This window comes from Borostomias antarcticus (assembly GCF_949987555.1).
Source record: "Borostomias antarcticus genome assembly, chromosome: 5".
Taxonomy (NCBI): domain Eukaryota; kingdom Metazoa; phylum Chordata; class Actinopteri; order Stomiiformes; family Stomiidae; genus Borostomias; species Borostomias antarcticus.
In genome coordinates this window covers 18,303,336-18,329,326 of record NC_140238.1, presented here as the reverse complement: position 1 = coordinate 18,329,326, position 25,991 = coordinate 18,303,336, and the positions used below count along the sequence as shown (strand labels likewise).

Sequence of the window (25,991 nt, the reverse complement as noted above, 5' to 3'; positions counted from 1 at the left end):
TAATATCTGTAATTTTATGTAGGCTAGTAATGCAACAACTATTTTTGTTCATAAAGTAAGAAAGGAAAAATGAAAATTATGATTTGTGATAGGCCTAGCCTAATAAAAAAAAGGACCCATGTTGTGCATTAGAAGAGTTTACATAGCCTGTGCATTGCGAAATTAGTTTCCCAAAAAAACTACAATTATGATGCAGGAATCAGGGTTTTGTCATTTAATATAGGCTAGCGGGTAGGTCATACAAATGTATTAACGAGAGACATGTAAAGACACAAATACCAAAATAGTTTGGAAAACTCACTTGAGTCCGCCACACCGGGGCACAATTCGCTCGTGACTGACGTTCCAACTGCTAACGACATTTCCATTCTAATTTTCAAACATTTCCAGCCGTTGGAAAGTTAGACAAACCATGGCCGGCGAACAAGGTAAACCGCTTATCTAAATCATCTTCACTATCTGATGAAGGTGGTTCTGGTAAAGTGTGATTGACTAATGTTAGCTAACTAACTTTCTTGTGAGTAACATTAAGTTAATAATTGTGCTAGCCAGCTAATGTTAGCTAGTGCCAACTTACTTCACCAATGAACATTCTGAATCTTAATGCTAGCTATCAAATCCTTATCAATCCAGATAACACTTCTACACAGACGGAAGGAGATCTTAAAGGTAAGTTGTCTAACTATGCTATTTTATGCTAAAGTTAGTTATCTAGCACTAATGCTATTTTAGACAAAACCCAAAGCTACCTGGCTAGTAGCCCTTTCAGTCCTGTTGTCGCATGCTCGCTCATGCCAGACAACAGTCCTTTCACCCTCCATTCACTTCGCCGTCAAAATAAATAGGTGTCGGCCTATTTAGGAGAGGCGCTCATATTTACAAGTATCAGATAAACTCCAAGGATCTCTGCAGGCCGGAGACTTCGAGGGGGCGGGTAAACTGTCAATCAATTTTTACTTTGGCCAATCAGAGGCTGACAATCGTCTTGTCAATCAAAAACTCATTTCGCCTGAAACGGTTGTCAGTTATGGTGAAGAACTACACTGCACAGAACAGGAGGGAGGAAATCGTCATGGCTAGACTCAGGTTTGATCACACGGGACTGAACGGCACCTTGTTTGTACTTTGGAAAAGGGGGAGTAATACATGTGGGCACTGTGGAGCTGCAGAAAACACTGAACATGTTCTATTGCACTGTCCCAACTATGAAGTAGAGAGAGAGAGACTCCGGGATAAGGTCAGAGAAGCAGGACGGGAATGGACTTTGAGTGGTTTACTGGGCACGGCGGGGGAGGGGGTAGGAATCTGCAGGAAGGCTCTATTTACTTTCTTGGGTGGCACACGGTTGTGGGGCAGACTGTAGTCTGTAAGCACTATGATGACATGATGATGCACACTCTTGTACAGTAGGTGGCGGTATGCACCTTTAAGCTGTTTGCGATCCGCCATAAACCCAAGGAAGAAGAAGGAAGAACGGTTGTCAATCACTTTTTATTTGGCGAATCGCCTTTCTCTAAGGGCCTGTTGGAAATGACGCTATAGCTAGTTCGCTAGCTATTTACATTGACTACGTTTGCTAGTTCTCTAGCTATTTACATTGACTTCGTTTGCTAGTTCTCTAGCTATTTACATTGAATTCGTTTGCTAGTTCTCTAGCTATTTACATTGACTTCGTTTGCTAGTTACGTAGCTAGCTAAGCTAATTAATAACGTAGCTAGCTAAGCTAATTAATAACGTAGCTAGCTATCTACATTGACTTCGTTTGCTATAGTTAGCTTGCTAGTTACGTAGGCCTAATGCAATTTGTTATGGAGTTAGATTGACTGGATTACATGACTGTGTGTGAGAGGGATTATATTTTTAATGCAAATCATGTAGCTTGAAAGACTTAATAAATCATGATGATAAAAGCCTTACCAAGACTCTGCTTGGTATTCTCTTAGTAGGCTTATGATCAATGTAATGGAGGCTAGCAATGGCCTACACTAGCCCAGTAGTCCAGGTATTTTATGAGACAAAAGGGGTCAATATGGAAAAAATTGCAACAGAAATTATTTCAACTGTTTTAGTGTCATACATATGTTCTTTATAACATATCAAAACAAAAGTCCCCCAAAATCCCAGTGGTGGAAAGTAATGAAAAATGCAGATGTGACAAATATACCAATTTCCAATTTCCGCCTATGTAAAAGAAAAAGGTTTATGCATGTTTTCTTGTCTGATGTCCACACAACACTGTCCCCAATCAACCAGAAACTATATAGGATGCATCACAGTGCATATACAGAAATATATTTTTAATTCTATTGGCATTTGGTGAAGAGAAAAGGGGTGAATCTCACACATATTGCAACAGAAAATCTGACGTGTATTAATCAAATAGCTCAAGAGTCTAGAACCCTGGAGAGGACAGTCTACAACCCTGGAGAACAGTCTAAAGCCCTGTAGAGAACAGTAGAACCCTGGAGAGGACAGTCTACAGCCCTGTAGAGAACAGTAGAACCCTGGAGAGGACAGTCTGAGACGTAGAACCGTCCATAGCAGAGCAGCCAGATGCTAGAGGGTCCACCTCAGATACCTGTGGGAGAAAATCACACGCGCGTGCGCGCGCACACACACACACACACACACACATGATTAGAGGGTCCACTTCAGGAGAGAACAGAACATGAGCAGGATGATAATAATAATAATAATAACTTGCATTCATCATCATCTTCATCATCACATGCCGCCTGATGTGAATTTGCACACCCTGATCCTTTACAGCTGCTACATGCAACAGAACACTCAAGGCCATGTTTCTTGCATGTGCACCTCAGGCTGCTGCAGTCTGTCTTGCAGGTGCATCTGATGATCTTAAGAAGTTCTTGTGGAGCTGGTGGTAAGTCCGTCTGGACAGGGACAAGCCTCCCATCATTCTCTTTCCACCCCCATCCTGGTGACATGATACAGATCTGCTTGTCCTCATCTACCACACCAACCTCAACTCCCATGACCTCTTCTTCAAACTTGAGCCCAAGAAAAGCATGAAGCCACGCATCTGGAACATCAAGTCCGTCAAGCAGCAGCTAGGTCCCAGTGTGTGCACTCACATTCTCTTCATTCATGCTATAGCTGGGTGTGCCACTACGTCCTGCCTTTATGGCATTGGGAAAGGAGCTCCCCTCAAGAAGTTCAGAGCCAGCAGCGAGTTCTATCAGCAAGCTACAGTGTTTGACTCATAGTCAGCTTCTAGAGCAGAGATTGTGTCAGCAGGAGAGAATGCTTGGCTGTGCCTGTACAATGGGAAGCCTGGGGAGGGACTTGACAGTCTAAGATACAAGCGCTTTTGTGAGAAGGTGGCTACCAGCACTTCTCATGTACAGCCACAGAGTCTACCACCAACGTCAGCAGCAGCAAAGTACCAGAGTCTCCGTGTGTACTACCAGGTGCAACAGTGGAAGGGACCTGTAGATGAACTGCCACAAGAATGGGGGTGGAAAGAGAATGATGGGAGGCTTGTCCCTGTCCAGACAGACTTACCACCAGCTCCACAAGAACTTCTTAAGATCATCAGATGCACCTGCAAGACAGACTGCAACAGCCTGAGGTGCACATGCAAGAAACATGGCCTTGAGTGTTCTGTTGCATGTAGCAGCTGTAAAGGATCAGGGTGTGCAAATTCACATCAGGCGGCATGTGATGATGAAGATGATGTTGAATGCAAGTTATTATTATTATTATCATCCTGCTCATGTTCTCTTCTCTCCTGAAGTGGACCCTCTAATCGTGTGTGTGTGCGCGCGCACGCGCATGTGATTTTCTCCCACAGGTATCTGAAGTGGACCCTCTAGCACCTGGCTGCTCTGCTATGGACGGTTCTACGTCTCAGACTGTCCTCTCCAGGGTTCTACTGTTCTCTACAGGGCTGTAGACTGTTCTCCAGGGTTATACTGTTCTCTACAGGGCTGTAGACTGTTCTCCAGGGTTGTAGACTGTCCTCTCCAGGGTTCTAGACTCTTGAGCTATTTGATTAATACACGTCAGATTTTCTGTTGCAATATGTGTGAGATTCACCCCTTTTCTCTTCACCAAATGCCAATAGAATTAAAAATATATTTCTGTATATGCACTGTGATGCATCCTATATAGTTTCTGGTTGATTGGGGACAGTGTTGTGTGGACATCAGACAAGAAAACATGCATAAACCGTTTTCTTTTACATAGGCGAAAATTGGAAATTGGTATATTTGTCACATACCTTCCATCTGCATTTTTCATTACTTTCCACCACTGGGATTTTGGGGGACTAACTGATATGTTATAAAGAACATATGTATGACACTACAACAGTTGAAATAATTTCTGTTGCAATTTGTTCAAGGTTATGTCATAAAATGCCTGGACTACAGGGGCAGGGGAGCATCACTACTGATCCATAGCCAGGACTGGGATGTCCTCAGTGGAGGTCCCAAGTCAGTCTTCTAGTCATTCAGCCAGCCTGTCAGTAGATGTGCTCTACTTGTATTGATTTGTTCATACACTAGTATTCCAGCACGGGTTATGTTCTTGAATGCTTCTGGTGACTAGCAGTTCTCTTAGCAACCTAATTTAATCCCCATCACTGTTTTCAGATCCACATAGGGGAAACATATGGCTGAGAGATGTGTGGAGGAAAATCAACAGCACCCCACACACACACACTTACATAATCAACCAAGCAAGTTCTACCTTCTATACCACAAATATAAGTTTGAGAACCTAGGATACATGCAGCCCGCCTAAGGGGGTTCTAATGTACTGACCTCCCGGCACAGGCCAGACCCTTCTGGCAAGCTGGACTAGTCACCACATCCACAGTCTAGCCAAGTCAGAGATACCCTTGTGCATTTGACAAAACAAGTGTCATACAATTAAGGTTATCATTTGTGCAGCATGTGTGCTGTAAGTGTAAAGACAAGATACAGATAATTTTCTCCAGGTTTTATTGAATAGCTTGTAGACCACACTGAAACACTGACCTGACAGTTCCGTTGTACAAGGCGGACCTGGGAGACCATTCAGGACACCTTGTTTGGGTCGAGGCTCTGCTTAGTCTACTGGCCCAGGTGAACCATCAAACGATGTACTGACGCTGAGAATGGAGACACACGACACAGCTGGCCGACACTTCCTGCACTCTTAAGAGGTTAGGGCTAGACTGAATCTAGGTTGGCATAAAATAATACATATTTATTTTTAAATGGATGGAAAGATGCTGCCCATGCCTAGATCTTTATGTCTATTCAGCATGTCTGTTCTCACCCACTGAGGTCCCATCACCAAACGTGAAGCCTCAGATACAATAATAAAACAGGGGCAGACAATGAAAGATAGAGATGGACAGACAGACATGTAGACAGATAGGTTAAAAAATTAGATTAGAACTCTTAGTGTTGTGATCAGACGGTACAACCAAAATGTCACCACAGTGTAGTGATGCAGACAGAGTTATGAACACCTGCTCCTTGATTAGAAGGAGGTCATCATCTGCCCTCAAACATTCAGGACCAGGGCTGTACGCAGGATTTTTGTAATACCGAGGTCATTTAGTTGTGGTGCTTCAATCTGGTGCACTTTGAGAGCAAAATGAAGAGGCTAGATCTATAAAGAACACCACGCATCATATTGGATTAATATCATCTTTAACTGAGAGCAGTGGAGGTCATCCAGAGAGGACACAACTTAAGTGAATGTTGATGAGAACACACCATCTATTAGAAACATGAGACTAGCTCCTCCTGTCACCTCTCTCCCAGCCTGGCCTCCTCCACTCTGATGTCCATGTTGGTCTCCTCCTGTCACCGCTTTTCCACTGTGGTGTCCATGTTGGTCTCCTCCTGTCACCTCTCTTCCACTCTTGTCCATGTTGGTCTCCTCCTGTCACCTCTCTTCCACTGTGGTGTCCATGTTGGTCTCCTCCTGTCACCTCTCTTCCACTGTGGTGTCCATGTTGGTCTCCTCCTGTCACCTCTCCTCCTGTCTTTTGTCCATGCTGGTCTCCTCCTGTCACCTCTCCTCCACTGTGGTGTCCATGTTGGTCTCCTCCTGTCACCTCTCCTCCACTGTGGTGTCCATTTTCATCTCCTGTCCACAAATTAACAAAACATAATCTATAAACACACACACCCCCACCCACCCATCCATCCATCCACATTATTTTTTAAACTTGCCAGGATCTAATTAATGTAGTGTCTCTTTGGCTAACATCAGGTATCTCACCTCTCATCTCTATGTCCTCTCCTCCTGTTCCCTCTCTTCCACTCTCTTGTACCTCTTGGTTTCCTGTCAACAAATTATATATTTTTAACAGAACATAATCATGCATACGGTGTATATATATATATACACACCTACCTGTCTATTTGTTTATCTATATCAGCGGCACACCTGATTAATAACTTCCATCCAATGGTATAGGACAGGAAATAAGGATGCCTGTAGAATTTCAGGAAGTAGTGGAGCTTGTGCAAAGAGCCTAATTGCTTGGCAACACCAAACGCCCAGTGTTTACATGAGAAAATAAATATGATAGATTTCTTTGTAGAAGCACTGCTCTGTTTGTGCATGTGCGCAGGTACACCGCTTTGCTAATGTTAAATTGGGTCAAGAATAGCCTACACCTAGCTAGCCACGTTGTGACGGCTAGGATCATGGATGTATACACTAACTAGCTATTTAGCTAACGTAAAGGCATCTCAGCATCTTCGTCTACGTTCTTAAATGTGAGCATTTAGGCGCTGTCAATGTTATAACTAATTGAAAATACGTTAAAATAACTGCTTATTGTTATGTTACTTGTGTCAATCTCCCTTACCTCGAAAGACGTCCAATATGTTCGCTTGATCGTCCGCAGCTGACACTTATTAATGACAAATTAGCTTTGCGTCTCACACCCCTTCTAAGAGAAAGGCGATTCGCCAAATAAAAAGTGATTGACAACCGTTTCAGGCGAGATTAGTTTTTGATTGACAAGACGATTGTCAGCCTCTGATTGGCCAAAGTAGAAATTGATTGACAGTTGACCCGCCCCCTCGAAGTCTCCGGGCCTGCAGAGATACCCTTCTCGATAAACTAGACCTGGTCCAGGGCGATATCTATACAGATAACGCCCTGTTACTCTCAATGCAATTTGCCTATGAAAGCGCTTCATCGGCCCGGTCGTCCGAGTCTACAGACAAAACCGTTTCGTTACTCACCAAAGTAAACACATTGTTGGAAAGATGAAAGCCTTTTATCCTAAGTCGCTACAGTTTGTAGTCCCCCACCTTTCAAATAAAAGGCAAATTTGTACACTTAAATGTTTTATATCCACAGCGCATAGAGTGTCTTCTTCTAGCGGCGAATCGGCGCTCTCCGCTTTGTTTAGCCTACTCACTGCTGCCGCCCATGTCGGGGATGATGCATTACATCTTAAAGTCTCTCAACACCAGTGTAGAACTAGTGCTGCGAGCAGCAGTGAGCGGGCCCTCGCACCCCACGCGGGTCGGGGTGTGGCGCCGTTTAAGGGTGTGCTATTTCGGTGTCCAGTACGGACAGAAACTTCCTGTCACCAGTAGGTGGCGCTCTAAGCGTGACTCAATACCGACGCATAGATGTGTTCAGGACAGTACCTTGATGAAGCGTGAGAAATGTTGTGTAAATCGGACAAAGTATGTAGGAGTTATGAGGACTTCCTGTTTCACCAGTAGGTGGCGCTGTAAGTGTGACTCAATACCGACACATAGATGGGTTCAGAAGGCCACCTTCATGAAGCATCAGCAATTTGGTGCAAATCGGATGATGTATGCAGGAGTTATGAGGACTTCCTGTTTCACCAATAGGTGGCGCTATACGTATGACGCAATACTGACACATAGATGTGTTCAGGACAGAACCGTCATGAAGCGTGAGCTATATCGGACAAATTGGATAATGTATGGAGGAGTTATGAGGACTTCCTGTTTCACCAATAGGTGGCGCTATAAGTATGACGCAATACTGACACATAGATGTGTTCAGGACAGAACCGTCATGAAGCGTGAGATATATCGGACAAATTGGATAATGTATGTAGGAGTTATGAGGACTTCGTGTTTTATGGCGAAATGTCAAACTTTGGCGGGGCGCCACGGCAAGGGTGTTTGGTGAAAACTAAATTTTTTTGATAACTTTTGATCACAAAGGTCTTAAGATGAAGCTGACCCGATATGAAGTTGATCGGATGAAATCTGTAGGAGGAGTTCATCGAAGTACGAGGCATGGAAATGGTCAAAACAAGGACAAAATGGCACATTAAGATCAAAATGGCGGACTTCCTGTTGCATGTTGGGTATAGCTCCAAGAGACATCTAAGTGTGGCTCGATGAAATACATATGCCCACCGAATTTCGTTCGCCTACATCAAACTGAAAGGTGGGGCTCGCCATTTTAAACTTTCCAGGGGGCGCTCTTGAGCCGTTTTGCCACACCCATTTCCGTCACCCATGAATTATCAAATTTTTCACCGGGACTGACGTATCTGCAAAGTTTCATCCGTTTTCATCGATGTTCAGGCCGCCTAAAAGGCATTTGTTTGGAGTAAAGAAGGAGAAGGTAGAAGGTAGAAGAATAATAATCCTTCGAAATACAATAGGGCCTCGCACCGCCAGTGCTCGGGCCCTAACTAGTGCTGCGAGCAGCAGTGAGCGGGCCCTCGCACCCCACGCGGGTCGGGGTGTGGCGCCGTTAAAGGGTGTGCTATTTCGGTGTCCAGTACTGACAGAAACTTCCTGTCACCAGTAGGTGGCGCTCTAAGCGTGACTCAATACCGATGCATAGATGTGTTCAGGACAGTACCTTGATGAAGCGTGAGAAATGTTGTGTAAATCGGACAAAGTATGTAGGAGTTATGAGGACTTCCTGTAAGCAGTAGGTGGCGCTGTAGGTATGACGCAATACTGACCTACAGATGTGTTCAAGATGCGACCTTCATCAAGCATGAGCAATTTGGAGTAAATCGGATAATGTATGTAGGAGTTATGAGTTCTTCCTGTTTCACCAGTAGGTGGCGCTGTAAGTGTAACTCAATACCGACGCATAGATGTGTTCAGAAGGTGACCTTCATGAAGCGTCAGCAATTTGGTGCAAATCGGATGATGTATGCAGGAGTTATGAGGACTTCCTGTTTCACCAATAGGTGGCGCTATAAGTATGACGCAATACTGACACATAGATGTGTTCAGGACAGAACCGTCATGAAGCGTGAGATAAATCGGACAAATCGGATCATTTATGGAGGAGTTATGAGGACTTCCTGTTTCACCAATAGGTGGCGCTATAAGTATGACGCAATACTGACACATAGATGTGTTCAGGACAGAACCGTCATGAAGCGTGAGATATATCGGACAAATCGGATAATGTATGGAGGAGTTATGAGGACTTCCTGTTTCACCAATAGGTGGCGCTATAAGTATGACGCAATACTGACACATAGATGTGTTCAGGACAGAACCGTCATGAAGCGTGAGATATATCGGACAAATCGGATAATGTATGGAGGAGTTATGAGGACTTCCTGTTTCACCAATAGGTGGCGCTATAAGTATGACGCAATACTGACACATAGATGTGTTCAGGACAGAACCTTCATGAAGCGTGAGATATATCGGACGAATTGGATAATGTATGTAGGAGTTATGAGGACTTCCTGTTTCACCAATAGGTGGCGCTATAAGTATGACGCAAAACTGACACATAGATGTGTTCAGGACAGAACCTTCATGAAGCGTGAGATATATCGGACGAATTGGATAATGTATGGAGGAGTTATGAGGACTTCCTGTTTCACCAATAGGTGGCGCTATAAGTATGACGCAATACTGAAACATAGATGTGTTCAGGACAGAACCGTCATGAAGCGTGAGATATATCGGACAAATTGGATAATGTATGGAGGAGTTATGAGGACTTCCTGTTTCACCAATAGGTGGCGCTATAAGTATGACGCAATACTGACACATAGATGTGTTCAGGACAGAACCGTCATGAAGCGTGAGATATATCGGACAAATTGGATAATGTATGGAGGAGTTATGAGGACTTCCTGTTTCACCAATAGGTGGCGCTATAAGTATGACGCAATACTGACACATAGATGTGTTCAGGACAGAACCGTCATGAAGCGTGAGATATATCGGACAAATTGGATAATGTATGGAGGAGTTATGAGGACTTCGTGTTTTATGGCGAAATGTCAAACTTTGGCAGGGCGCCACGGCAAGGGTGTTTGGTGAAAACTCAATTTTTTTGATAACTTTTGATCACAAAGGTCTTAAGATGAAGCTGACCCGATATGAAGTTGATCGGATGAAATCTGTAGGAGGAGTTCGTCGAAGTACGAGGCATGGAAATGGTCAAAACAAGGACAAAATGGCACATTAAGAGCAAAATGGCGGACTTCCTGTTGCATGTTGGGTATAGCTCCAAGAGACATTTAAGTGTGGCTCGATGAAATACATATGCCCACCGAATTTCGTTAGCCTACATCAAACTGAAAGGTGGGGCTCGCCATTTTAAACTTTCCAGGGGGCGCTCTTGAGCCGTTTTGCCACGCCCATTTCCGTCACCCATGAATTATCAAATTTTTCACCGGGACTGACGTATCTGCAAAGTTTCATCCGTTTTCATCGATGTTCAGGCCGCCTAAAAGGCATTTGTTTGGAGTAAAGGAGAAGAAGAAGGAGAAGAAGGAGAAGAATAATAATAATCCTTCGAGTTTCAATAGGGCCTCGCACCGCCAGTGCTCGGGCCCTAATTATCCATAACTACCTAACCCTACACAAATATGAGATATAAATGATCCAAGCCTTAACCTCATGGTCTTTATGTGTTTATGAACAAAATACATACTGTAACATATTCACAGCCTGCTATAATGTAAAGTTAAACCTGGATGGAGCTAAAGCTGGATGACCAGTGAAGTCAGTCAAGGAGGAACCAGTACCGTCTTCAGAGCTTATAAACTACATGACAAGCGATCAAAGACATCCCTTCTGAGAAACAGTGGCTTGATATGCTATGGAAGCCCTGAGACAGGATGGTGCAGCGGGGGGAGCTATTTAAGTGCAACACACAACAAACAGAACGCCGGTCTATGGCATGGATGTGGCGACATCGCACGCATAATTTATTACATGACTCTATTGGTACAAACATTTACCCGCCAGCGTGGCGGATAGCCTCCGAAATTTAGTCGCTAAATGGACATTTTTTTGGTGTGTTTTTTGTTTTTTTTGGTGTGTTAATTTTCAGCCCTGAACACAAGGCTATCGTACGGTGGCCGACGCGTGCAAATCACAACGGCAAATCCGGAACACAACGGCAAGTTCAAAAAACACAACCGCAAAGTTCAAACACAACAACAAAGTTAAAAAACACAACAGCAAGTCAGAAAACACAACTGCAAGTCGGAAACACAAATGCAATACAGAATACACAACAGCAAGAGAGAAAACACAATCGCAAATTGGAAACCACGATTGCAACTCCCAAAAACACAACGACAACTAGGGCTGCGAGCAGCAGTGAGCGGGCCCTCGCACCCCACGCGTGTCGGGATGCGGCGCCGTTAAAGGGTGTGCTATTTCAGTGTCAAGTACTGAGAGAAACTTCCTGTCACCAGTAGGGGGCGCTCTAAGCGTGACTCAATACCGACGCATAGATGTGTACAGGACGGTACCTTGATGAAGCTTGAGAAATGTTGTGTAAATCGGACAAAGTATGTAGGAGTTATGAGGACTTCCTGTAAGCAGTAGGTGGCGCTGTAGGTATGACGCAATACTGACTTACAGATGTGTTCAAGATGCGACCTTCATCAAGCATGAGCAATTTGGAGTAAATCGGATAATGTATGTAGGAGTTATGAGTACTTCCTGTTTCACCAGTAGGAGGCGCTGTAAGTGTGACTCAATACCGACGCATAGATGTGTTCAGAAGGTGACCTTCACGAAGCGTCAGCCATTTGGTGCAAATCGGATGATGTATGCAGGAGTTATGAGGACTCCCTGTTTCACCAATAGGTGGCGCTATAAGTATGACAAAATACGGACACATAGATCTGTTCAGGACCGAACCGTCATGAAGCGTGAGATATATCGGACAAATTGGATAATGTATGGAGGAGTTATGAGGACTTCCTATTTCACCAATAGGTGGCGCTATAAGTATGACGCAATACTGACACATAGATGTGTTCAGGACAGAACCGTCATGAAGCGTGAGATATATCGGACAAATCTGATAATGTATGGAGGAGTTATGGGGACTTCCTGTTTCACCAATAGGTGGCGCTATAAGTATGATGCAATACTGACACATAGATGTGTTCAGGACAGAACTGTCATGAAGCGTGAGATATATCGGACAAATTGGATAATGTATGTAGTAGTTATGAGGACTTCCTGTTTCACCAATAGGTGGCGCTATAAGTATGATGCAATACTGACACATAGATGTGTTCAGGACAGAACCGTCATGAAGCGTGAGATATATCGGACGAATTGGATAATGTATGTAGGAGTTATGAGGACTTCCTGTTTCACCAATAGGTGGCGCTATAAGTATGACGCAATACTGACACATAGATGTGTTCAGGACAGAACCGTCATGAAGCGTGAGATATATCGGACAAATCCGATAATGTATGGAGGAGTTATGGGGACTTCCTGTTTCACCAATAGGTGGCGCTATAAGTATGATGCAATACTGACACATAGATGTGTTCAGGACAGAACCGTCATGAAGTGTGAGATATATCGGACAAATTGGATAATGTATGTAGGAGTTATGAGGACTTCCTGTTTTACCAATAGGTGGCGCTATAAGTATGACGCAATACTGACACATAGATGTGTTCAGGACAGAACCTTCATGAAGCGTGAGATATATCGGACGAATGGGATAATGTATGGAGGAGTTATGAGGACTTCCTGTTTCACCAATAGGTGGCGCTATAAGTATGATACAATACTGACACAGATGTGTTCAGGACAGAACCGTCATGAAGCGTGAGATATATCGGACAAATTGGATAATGTATGTAGGAGTTATGAGGACTTCCTGTTTCACCAATAGGTGGCGCAATAAGTATGATGCAATACTGACACAAAGATGTGTTCAGGACAGAACCGTCATGAAGCGTGAGATATATCGGACAAATTGGATAATGTATGGAGGAGTTATGAGGACTTCCTGTTTCACCAATAGGTGGCGCTATAAGTATGACGCAATACTGACACATAGATGTGTTCAGGACAGAACCGTCATGAAGCGTGAGATATATCGCACAAATTGGATAATGTATGGAGGAGTTATGAGGACTTCGTGTTTTATGGCGAAATGTCAAACTTTGGCGGGGCGCCACGGCAAGGGTGTTTGGTGAAAACTCAATTTTTTTGATAACTTTTGATCACAAAGGTCTTAAGATGAAGTTGATCGGATGAAATCTGTAGGAGGAGTTCGTCGAAGTACGAGGCATGGAAATGGTCAAAACAAGGACAAAATGGCACATTAAGAGCAAAATGGCGGACTTCCTGTTGCATGTTGGGTATAGCTCCAAGAGACATTTAAGTGTGGCTCGATGAAATACATATGCCCACCGAATTTCGTTCGCCTACATCAAACTGAAAGGTGGGGCTCGCCATTTTAAACTTTCCAGGGGGCGCTTTTGAGCCGTTTTGCCACGCCCATTTCCGTCACCAATGAAATATCCGATTTTCACCGGGACTGATGTATCTGCAAAGTTTCATCCGTTTTCATCGATGTTTAGACCGCCAAAAAGGCATTTGTTTGGGGAGAAGAAGAAGGAGAATAATAATCCTTCGAGTTTCAATAGGGCCTCACACCGCCAGTGCTCGGGCCCTAATAACCAGAAATCACATTAGAAATGTGTCAACCGGAAAGGGATTTACTACTTGTTGAATCTGATTGGGCAGCTATAGTGTCAATAACAGTGGGACGTGCGTGAAACGAATACTCAAATTAATTTGAAATGATACGTTTAATGACTGGGTTTAAGAATGGAACTATTTTTCTCCCACATGCAGGAGCCTATCTTGCCTCCTGCCTGTCTGTTATCCTCCTGCCAGGCTGTTGTTATAAATAAGAAGTTCTTAACTACTTGCCTGGATAAATAAAGGTTATTGATTGCTGATGAGCTAGCTAGCTAATTGTCATTGATGTCATATCAAATATTGGACATTTTTATCTATAGCTAGTGACCTGCTTTAGTAGGCTAGTGGCCTCTAAGTAGTTTGCACAAAACAGCTGATCAGACGTTACGATGCACTAGGCTCTTGGCTAGTATGTGACACCTAGATGGCAATATAGCGAAAATAATGAAGATATGTTTTGAGTATATCTGTGGTGGTGATAGGATAACATTCCTATACAGAGAGAGGACGAGTAGTTGTTTTGTTGTATATTATTTCAATATACAACAGAGATCATCTACAAAATATATTACATCCTCGTAGCATCATCCATGTCTAAATCCCGAGCAGCCAACACTTGGCCAACTCAACATCTGTCCTCTGTAAGGAAATCAGGTTACTGCGTGTCATAGGTAGCTGGGTAGGCTCGGACACAAGGGGGCGAATTCACTAAAGCAAATTGCGCCCGCTAATTGCACCATTATATTGCGCGTCAGTTGCGCCCGCTATGTGCTCCGTTTTAAAAACCTATTCACTAAAGACATTGCGCTAATAATATCCCAGCGCAAACACGCCCATTCGGTGTTTGCGGCTGAGTGCAATTTGCTGCTGATATAGGAAATGACTATAAATACTGCGCATACAGCGCATACAACTCGTATGCATATCATTGGACGATGGCAGACAGAAAAAGGATGATACGATTTCCAGACAGCGAACTTGAAGGCCTCACGGACGAGGTTCAAAAACATGTCTCACAGCACGACTGCAGCAAAAAATCATATTTGGGGTTTAATTTCCCAATCAGTCAGTGCCATTTGTGTGTGTAAACGCGGAAGACTGCAAACGGAGGTGGAATGATTTGAAAAGACGAACAAAGGAAAAATTGTCATTTTATGTTATGCAAGTTGCAGCACGATGATCTGGCATACTTTTGGGGGAGTGTATAACATTGCCCCACCGGTACGATCTAGGCATCTAAACGGCTTTTCAGGATTCCAAATGTGCACTCAATCACACCGCGCGTCCTGATGTGAGCCCGGTTGTATGCCGCCTCTCCAACGTTGGAAGGATTACGCACGGGAGTCATCATCCATGGCTGAAGATGATACCTGCCGTCACCTATGATACAAAAGCAAAATATTTTCAAGACCATTCAAATAAAAAAAATATTGTGTAGGCTATGTTTTTCTTTATTTATACCTATATCGGCCCCCAGCCGTTCAATGAACAGCTATAGGGAATGCGCAGTTTCGCGTATAGACTATTATACGCACAGTTTCGCGCTATGTAGGCTATTATAAATAAGTAGCCTATTATTCATTGGGGGAGCTTGGACTCGCTGGGGACGGGTGGAAAGACGCATAGTCAACTGAGCCTCCCCAGACGCGACTTCATCCTCCAGTTGGCTGAAGAGCTGCGCGCTCTGGTGTCCAAACAGCTACCACGGTGGTTCTAGTGTTAAATCAAAAAGTGACCTTCTTCTAAATATTCTCTCACGAACAACATGACTGGCATTGCGATGCCGAATTCGCCTCGCAACAATCACTGCTGCCATGATCAGCGGACAGGCTGGCCGCGACACACCCCTTGCGCTTAAATACCACCACGTTTCTGAAAACGGTATTAATTTCACTTTAACTGCGTGAGGCAATTTGCGCCGATCTTTGTGAATTGGGCGGGTTTTGCAATAATGTTCATTTGCATAGAAAGGGGAACATTCTCCGCCCATATTACCTAATTTAAATATGAGCTAATAACACCGGCGCAGAGAAACGCAATGACGAACGCAACGCAGTTAACACCGTATTTCACCCTTTGCGAGGGCTTTGTGAATAGCAAACATAATTTTTGACTTATTTGCACAGGCTTTGCGTCAGGAAAAGCTGCGCAATCCTTTAGTGAATTCGCCCCAAGGTTTTTACTCTGGAGCATGCTCTGACTACGAGCACTTGTGTCAGCGGTAGGCTAAGTGGGCATAGATGGAACTGGGGCAGTTGATGAGTCAGACAACTCAGTCGCGAACACGGTATCAACCAAGTCAACTACCTCACTCAGTCCTGCGCACGGGTAGGCTACATGCGCACACAGGGAACACTTCAGGAAACCTAGCTCTGGGCCAACACATCAGGCTGTAGAACAGAGGGATATGTTCCAAAACCTCCAGCATAGGCATAACCCTGCCACCAGCAATATCGTTACCGAGCAAGAACATTTACACCTATTGGAAAAGACGGACGCACGGCCACCTTACACTCCACTGGCTATCACAACTGAAGTGCACCAGATGGAGAGGCACCGACACATATCTCATTTCGATGTCCTGCACCAATACACTAGAACCAGTGGAAGACTTTTCAGAGAAAGGCAGAATATCAGAGAGTATAAAAGACTGGGCTGCTCCCGTATCTCTCAATATGCGCACTGGATACTGGTCCGCCGCCGTGCCACTGAGAGAGACACCCACCCACAGGAACGGTGCGTAACCAGGGTGCAGTGAACCGCGCACTCCACCCAACTGGCGCTACTGGTTGCACCAAACCAACCTCCTTGTTTGCTGGGCTGCGACATTTTGCGTTTCAACATGAAGCAGTCGGCCCTTACTCCAGCCAACCAGCTAACGTCAAAATCACTAGGACAAGAATGAATGACTGATGATGCTACGAATTAGGATGTAATCTATTTTGTAGAGAATGATGATTGAAATAATATACAACAAAACAACTACTCGTCCTCTCTCTGTATATTAATGTTATCCTATCACCACCACAGATATACTCAAAACATATCTTCATTATTTTCGCTATTATTGCCATCTAGGTACGTGTCACATAGACTAGCCAAGAGCCTGGCTATGCATCGTACGTCTGATCAGCTGTTTTGTGCAAACTACTTAGAGGCCACTAGCCTCCTAAAGCAGGTCACTAGATAGATAAAAATGTCCAATATTTGATATGACATCAATGAGCTAGCTAGCTAGCTCATCAGCAATCAATAACCTTTATTTATCCAGGCAAGTAGTAAAGAACGTCTTATTTATAACAACAGCCTGGCAGGAGGCAAGATAACAGACTGGCAGGAGGCAAGATAGGCTCCTGCATGTGGGAGAAAAATAGTTCCATTCTTAAACCCAGTCATTAAACGTATCATTTCAAATTAATTTGAGTATTCGCTTCCCTCACATGTCCCACTGTTATTGACACTATAGCTGCCCAATCAGATTCAACAAGTAGTAAATCCCTTTCCGGTTGACACATTTCTAATGTGATTTCTGGTTATTGGTGTTGTGTTTTTGGGAGTTGCAATCGTGGTTTCCAATTTGCGATTGTGTTTTCTCTCTTGCTGTTGTGTATTCTGTATTGCATTTGTGTTTCCGACTTGCAGTTGTGTTTTCCGACTTGCTGTTGTGTTTTTTAACTTTGTTGTTGTGTTTGAACTTTGCGGTTGTGTTTTTTGGACTTGCCGTTGTGTTCCGGATTTGCCGTTGTGATTTGCACGCGTCGGCCACCGTACTATCGGACCTACAGCAGGTCCCCGATGGACGAGCTCGCGGACCCCCGGCCGAATCCGCTGTCGGGTTTGCACATTGAATGGCAAGCCGACCTCTGGCGGATTATTAGCGTCAGGGACAGCGGTCCGCTTGTAATCCGAAATGCTCCCACTATTGCTCCACCACCATTCCACCGGTAGTTTATTGTCTATATCCTAGACCCATTAGGCTTATGGGTTTCTATTGCTAAATTAACTTACTCTGAACGTTTTTTGGGTAACTCTTCCTTTCATAGTCCCCCAATTACTAAACATTTACCTCGTAAACACATGCATGGTACGCTGGTTCGATTTGTCACTGTAAAGTAGGCAAAAAGCGGTGGTTGTTTGTGTTTTTTGTTTTTTTTGAGTAGGCTTCTCAAATCTATGCCAATAAGCATTTAGCCTCATTTGAGTTGTTTGAGTTTGACCAATCATAGCGTCGGGTGATATTTGCAAGCAGGAATGTCATTTCAACAGTCAGTCAGCAGTTGCCCAGCTCGCAACCGCAAATCATTCCTAGATCGTTCCCCCTCATCACTGCGTCTGGCTGAGGATGGCTCGGCAAAGGTAAAGTTAAACGGACTGGGGGAATGTGTAGCCTACAATTCACGTTGAGGTAGCTATACGTTACCAGTGTTTCCCAGTAAGTTAATGTCGGCAGCACAGTTTAGCTATGATACCGCCACAGTTTCATCAAATATGGAAAAGTACAATCTCGACACTGCTAGCTAACGTTATATGCTTTGCAGTGCACCCCGTTATTTCAACCTGTCTCCCCTCGCTCTGGCTGACAGTCTCGTTAGCGAGCCCCACACACAAACACACACACACAACTTCTCTGGCTAGCTAGCGAAGGTCTTACAATGGGAAACACTGGTTATGTAGACTATGTGTTTGCAAGCTTAGCTAGCTTACTCATTCACTAGTTATGTAAGCAGGCAAAAAAGTAAATTGCATTTTCCGTGTGTCGCAAATGTCAGCTTTTTTTTTTTAAAGAGTTTAAACAGTTCCAAAGTCTACATGATTTGAAGAGCTATAAATGCACACTTGATCACATCAATTCAAATTACATGGGTGTTTAGAGTTAGATTAGATAGTCTTTGTTGATGAAATGTGTATATTTTCTGACATTAATAAATAAGTCACAATGTCTCCGCTGGTAAGGTTCCTGCCAAAATCCCTGCCGCGCACCATACATTTGATACAAAAAATAATAATACAAATTAGGCTATATACTGTATATTAAAGTAGTACCTGCATTTTTATTTTCAACAATAGCTTGGGCCGCGCGCGCCGTGAATGCTGCTTTCTGTGGTCAACTGAAAAGACTGCGTGAAGGGTTGTTTTCTTCAGCGAGCCTATAACAAAATAATGTAGCAGCAAGCATTGTCAAGGAGATGGTCCACACCACAAGCGCGAGTAGGTTACAACATGCGAATCAGGTAACGTATAGCTACCTCAACGTCTTTTTGGCTGACTGAACCGAAAGTTTAACAACGCTAGCTTGCGTTGATGGTCCTCCAGCCACCTAAAAAGTGCCAGTCAAAGCAACAGCAAATGCAACGAAATATCAGTTAAGCATAGCCTAATCTAGCCTATTATTTATGTAAGGTATGTAAAAATGGCAGTGATTGTGGTAGGAGAAGACAGGACCAGCACAGAGTTGAGGGACAGGTGAGAGAGGAGAGGATAGAGGTTGTTAAGAGGAGAGCAAGAGAAGAGAAGTAAGGAGACAGGATAAAGTGAAGATGAGAGATTAGAAAGACAGTCTGATGATTTAGACGGAATGAGTATGCAGTTAAGCATCAATGGGCATCAAACATTAATTTTTATTAAATAAAACATTCTATTATTCTCACCCCATAACTCAAAATTAAAGTAAGCATATTTTATGTAAACATGCTGTTTCAGTATACTTTTCAGAATACTGTAGGCCTACGTTTCACAATTTAGTTATTTTCGTTCTTTAAAAGTCACCAGAATACAGGAAACTAACTCTCAGAAACATTTTTTTTTCTGGACCAGAAAGTCCAGACCCCGGCATTGGTATAGAAATTGGTACTCAAAAACATTCTTCAGGGTTGGCAGGTGTGAAGGTATAGCCTAATATATAATGGGCAATTACTGAGACACCTATACTGTAGGTATAATTTCAAAACAGGAGTATTTCAAATGTTCAATTACTGCACATAAATCCAATAACTGACATAGCACCACCAGGTAACCACATTTGTATATAGCTTCTATAACATCCAGTGACAAACACAAATGACAAATCACAATGCTCATATTTATTCAGATACTTTGAATTATATTAACTATAACTGGATCCACTCAGGAATCTGGGAGTGGGACCGAGAACAGGAAGAGAAAATAAAACACAGAGTTGCATACACAGAGAAACATAACAGTAAGCTCAAGTATAGTATATCAATGGGACTTGTAATTGGTCACTTAATTGGTCACCCAGTTTCTACAATCAGTTTGACAGAGTTAATTCATCGGCAAAACAGACTGTACAAAAAACGTTTTGTTCCCATGGGATCTCTCCCGTCCGTCTGAAAAAAGGGAGCAGAGAGGAGAGGAAGAAAGGTCATGGCTAAAGTTAAAAATCAAACAGGCTCGTGCTCAACCGGGAATTGAGCCCATGATCTTCCGCATGGGAGTCAGGCGCTTTATCCACTACAATACAGAGGAACTTGAAAGTATGCGATGTCATAGTGTTTTTGTTCCTATGGAATCACTCCCGTACTTCCAAAAAAGGGGAAAGGAGAGTGAAAAGAGGGAGGGAGAGGGATGGAAAGGCCAAAAGTCAACATAGAAATAGACCCACAGGCTAGCAGAGGGTGTGGATATTGTTTCCCAAAATCTTCCCCACCAGGGTTTGAACCCCTGACCTTCCCCATGGGAGTCAGACGCTTTATCCACTGCTTTATCCACTACACTACCGAGGAACTTGAAGTGTGCGATGTCATAGTGTGTTTATTTTGGTGTGGTGGGACCACTGCCTCTTGTGGTGGCAACATGGAAATGCAGGTCAACAACGGGACCGAGGGAAGGAGGGAGGGAGGGAGTGACAATCCGACAAATGCTATCTTTGGTCCGCTGGCTTGCAGCCATGCACAAAAACAAAACAATTGATCTAAAGAACAAAGCCAATCACAATCAGGTGACACATCCCTATTTTTCATGCCTCTTATACATCTTGTGTGACAGATGTATTCAGTTGAAATCAATGATATTGGACAGAGTCCGTGGAAGTCTCCCATGATGAAATCCATGCACAACTGTATTCTGATCTAGCTAACGGTCGCCCCCTGTTGGTTTTTATAATTGTCTTCTTTAGTAGCCACATGTCTCCCCCCCCCCCCCTCTCTCTCTCTCTCTCTCTCTCGGTCCATGTTCATCTGTATGCTCCTGGATGTATGGAACTGCTACTTCAACTCCGCGTCACTAGCCTTAGATGACGAGGTAACGCTAGGAACAGAATTCCCTCAAAGCCACTGTACTGTATGTTAAGAACCTTGTTTCATGTTGTTTAGTTATCCTAAACATTGATACAATACTCTATTGTATAATCTGTATCTCCCTGTCCCCTGTCTAGTTCTCCAGTCTGTCAATGGAAGACATGGGGCTTGGTCTGGACAGCTTCTTTAGGGAATTCACTGAGGACTACTTAAGCCGGGCAGGAGAGTGGGGTGCGGACTCGGTCAACTTCCGCTTTTCCTCCCCTCTTCCAAAGCACCGCTACATGATGGCACCCTCCAGCTACGCCCAAGAGCCCCTGACCCTCCCCGCTCGACCAAAAAGCCCTTGGGGCCGCTCCGACCCATATGAGGCCAGTGAGGTGATATATAGCCAATATGTTTTAGCAATTGGTATGTAGCCTGGTAGCATGTCTGTCTAGTTTCCCCCACTCTACTTGTTATATCTTGTTGATTTCTGCAGGACCAGGGCCATGAGTATGTCGGCTTCGCCACTCTGGCCAACCAGATACTCAGGAAAACAGTGAAAAAGGGCTTTGAGTTCACTCTGATGGTTGTAGGTGAGGACAGCTGCAGGGCTCTCAGATGCGATAGGTAGCTTATTCCATACCTGAAGGTTGGTTTGATGATATGTTTGCGGCGTCATCGCTCTTTTCTCTGCCTCCTCTCTCCCTTTGCCTCTCCACACTTCCTTCCTTTTGTCTTTGTATTGCCCTGTAGGGGAGTCTGGTCTGGGTAAATCCACTGTGGTCAACAGTCTGTTCCTAACAGACCTCTACAAGGACAGGAAGTTGCACGATAGCTCAGGTAGGACTGCTTGATAAACTAAGAACAAACTAAGTATCTAATGATACCCTAATTAAAACTCCATTCTTGAGACTCTCCCTCCAACATGGTTTTCTAACTAATATGTTACCTATAATGTTAATTTTGCTCAGAGGCGATTGCTCAGACTATCTATCACTAAGAACACTGTAAGCATTGAGGAGAAAGGGGTGAAGCTCAGACTCACCATTGTGGACACACCAGGGTTTGGAGAAGCCATCAACAACACAGAGAGGTATGACCGGAATACAAGGCCACATACATACTATCTGATACTACCTTCTTGAGATCTCCGTCAGACCTCTTAGAGCTAATGTGTATTTGTGGGTGTGTGTGCTGTAGCTGGAGAGAGGTGTCTGACTACATTGACTGTCAGTTTGAGCAGTACCGCAGAGCTGAGATCAGTCTCAACCGCAAGAACCTCCAGGATAACAGAGTTCACTGCTGTCTCTACTTCATCTCCCCCTTTGGCCACGGGTATGAAAGCTCAAAATCACACTACGCACACACTGACATGATCTGATCTACTAAAGGTTTGCATGTATTAAAACGTGTGCAAAGGCCTTAATACCCGTAAATTGCCAGGTGATCTATGAATTGTGTGCATGGAGGATTGCATCCTTCAAGGGCGCAAATTTGCACACGCTATCCAATTAGTACCTTGAATTGAATATATAATAAGGGGCATGCCTACCCTAGCATGCAAAATATGGGAGGAGAAAATGCAAATACATAATTGTAGCACACGCTCAGTGACTTATCAGCCCTGAAAGCAGTTTCAGTGATTGTATTTGTGTGTGCTATTTAGTACCTTTGAAGGGCAGGTACTAATTCACAACTACTTCACAATTTTTGTGATGTGCTCTCTTCTCCAAGTTGCGAGATGGCAACAAAGTCTACTATGCTATTTTTGTATTTATTAATTTTAAGGTAATTATTTTCCCACACCGGAGATCTGGATTGTCGTGCGGTTCTATAACGCTACCGCCGAGCTAAGGTCTCATGCAAGAGGGAATAATTTTATTATTTTTATGTTTGCGCTGCAGTAGGCTTAGCTATTATTTTGTTTTGCAAAGCTTTTTGTTCATCAGTCAGGCTTCACATAGACAACGGTTGTCTATGTGACAACGGTTGTTTAACTTGTATAGGCTGTCAAATAGGCCAATATGCTATGCTTTATTCCCCAGGTGTGGGTCGGGATAAATGAATGGGTGTGTGTAAGTCGAGGGAGGGGGGAATCCAGTCTCACCATAGGCCAATGTTCTCCTGATAAGTGTTTCGTTTTAGGTTCGGTTAACATTTAATCAGTTAATCTTGCCCATCCTTAAACAGAACCAAAGCATAATTTCAGTTCATATCTCATGTTCCTTTTTAGGTGATAGCGCATATCCCCTACAGCCCTTCCTCATGATCCCAGTTCTGTACCCAAATACTCCTCGGGAGCGCAGATATAATACGGCCCATGTCCGCACAAGGAACATTATTTAGTGCACCTTTGGCGTGTTGCAAAACGAAATAGTCTACTGCTTTTGCGTTTTCGCTCCTCTTCCATGGTGCAATTGTGGGATACAACATGCAAAACCCCTCATTTAAGTAGGGCTGTCTTCACATTTTTGCACCTTTCACATTCATGCAATTATCCTTGATAGATCACCTGCAAAATGCATTCCAACTAAACATGCAATCTGAAGGACTGCCAACGCAATTTATCACTCTTTATTTGGGATCTTAGTAGATCAGCCCATTAGTCTCCAACTGAACTCGTATTACGGCATCATTCGTTAAGCCTTATTTCTCTAGCCATTTTAGGTGATACTATGACAGAGAACTGTGCTACTTTACCCAGTTTGAAGCCTTTGGATGTGGAGTGTATGAGAGCTCTCCAGGATAAGGTCAACATTATTCCTGTGCTGGCCAAAGCAGACAGCCTTAGTCAGACTGAACTCAAGATCATGAAGGCCAGGGTAAGACTTTATTACTGTACCGACTTAAATTGCTTTGCATTTACGTATTAAGTTGAATGATTTGTGTTACCTCTCTCTCTCTGCTGTAGATTCTGAGTGAGATAGATAGGTACAGAATTAAGATCTATCAGTTCCCCGACTGCGGCTCAGATGAAGAGGAGGACTTCAGGAGACGGGACTTGGAGCTGAAGGTGAGACCGAGCAGCCTCAAATAAATGAAGGGGGAAAAAGCTGTCAACAATCTGTGAATCTTTGACTCATCAGAATTGGCAAAGTCTGCTTTTAGTCATTTTGCATTCTTTCTATGGAACAATTTTCACAGATCTACCACATTGGACACACTGGTGCCACTAGGGCAATTGAAAGGGCTTATCAGGGACCTTTTCTGACGAGTATAAATTTAGCAACTTTGGACATGTACTTTGTATTTATTTATATTGTGTGTTTTGTACACAGGGCTCCCTTGCAAAAGATATCTATGTCTCAAAAGGACTCCTTTTTTAAATAAAAGTTAAATTAAATAATAGAAAAGTGTGTTCCATATAAGCCAGTCACAGCTGACAGACTGAACTAGATCTACATGAGGCACATTTGGTCTGCTTGCAGTCATCCGTACTGCTCTCTTTCTCTCTCAGAGGAGCATCCCGTTTGCTGTTATAGGCAGTCAGACTGTGGTGGAATGTAACGGCAGGAGATTCAGGGCCCGTCTCTACCCCTGGGGTGTGGTCGAAGGTGCAGAGACATGCACACACACACACACAAATTAAAGTGGTCTACAGACATTTAAAGGATAAGTTCACTATTTTGGACTTCAGGGCCTATTCTCAGTATGTCTTACATGAACCTGACACATATAATAGGGACTATAATTTCCCTGACCGCCTCAGTATTGAGCTGTTGTTCTGCAGGTGCACACTTGGCTACAATGGAAGTCAATGGGGCCAGTGCGACGTTGCTTTTCAAGACTAGCTAGCTCAATACAGAGGCAAGCAGGGAAATTAAAGTCTCTACGTGTCAGGTTCATGTAAGAGAGACTGAGAATAAGTCCAAAATAGTGAACTTATATTTTATTATCGCGATTAGACCTTATGGTCTGTGCTGATGGTATGTGTTGTATTGGCAGTTGAGAATCCAGCCCACAGTGACTTTGTGCATCTGAGGAATATGTTGGTGAGAACACACATGCAAGACCTGAAGGACATGACCCAGGATACTCACTATGAAAACTACAGGGCCCAGTTGCTGTGCAATAGCAAATGCACTGAGACAGTAAGGACCTACACAATTAGGCACAGTAATATAAATTCATGAAATTGTTATCATAATTCATGTAAGTAGGCTAATGTGTCTATTGTTTCCCTTATTTTTAGGAAGTCTAATCCAAGAGGCCTTTGGTTGGAAAGTATGAGTATGTCACAGTTAAAATAAAATCAGATTCTGCAATACAATCATTTGAAATACATGCCTCCATTTCGACATTGCTGTATTCGCAGCTATTTATTTTTGTAAAACCGTGATTGTGTCTCCAAACGACTTGACACCGAGCCTCCAGGATCAGCTTGGCGCATTGAAGCCACCATGGGCTTTCAGGCCAAGCTCGGTATTGCAAGTCACGTGACGGCATGCGGCCCAAGACCCTTATTTCCCATGGTTTGTGGATTATGATAGATAGGGCTAGAAAAGGAAAACAAAATTTTTCTGGGTATCATTCAGCATCAGAGACCAATCTAACCAATATAAACTTTTAATTCAATTGGGTTTTTTTGTTTTTGAAGCCACCAATACCTGTATCGAGCCCATTTGAAACATGTGCTGTGAACGAGCCTCGGGGACGCTGGGCACGCGTTCATGAGTCCTGCGAACTCGGCGGAAAACACGTCACCATAGGAAGACCCGCCCTACTCTGCCTCTGATTGGATAGTTTTAAGGAAGTCATTATGTAATGACGTCGGCTAACATTTGCTATGCTTTTAGCAATGAAGCTGCTATGATC

General features: G+C 43.6%; 1 pseudogene across 1 annotated transcript; it reads left to right on the top strand.

The window, feature by feature from the left end:
- The first annotated feature begins 412 nt into the window (after positions 1–412).
- On the top strand, positions 413–25,377 carry LOC311309652 (septin-5-like; annotated as a pseudogene). The gene is made up of 12 exons: positions 413–428; positions 2,957–3,084; positions 21,329–21,571; positions 21,673–21,769; positions 21,930–22,016; positions 22,148–22,269; positions 22,377–22,511; positions 23,881–23,998; positions 24,088–24,189; positions 24,634–24,730; positions 25,122–25,267; positions 25,369–25,377. The product of its transcript is annotated as a septin-5-like (transcript).
- The last annotated feature ends 614 nt before the right edge of the window (positions 25,378–25,991 follow it).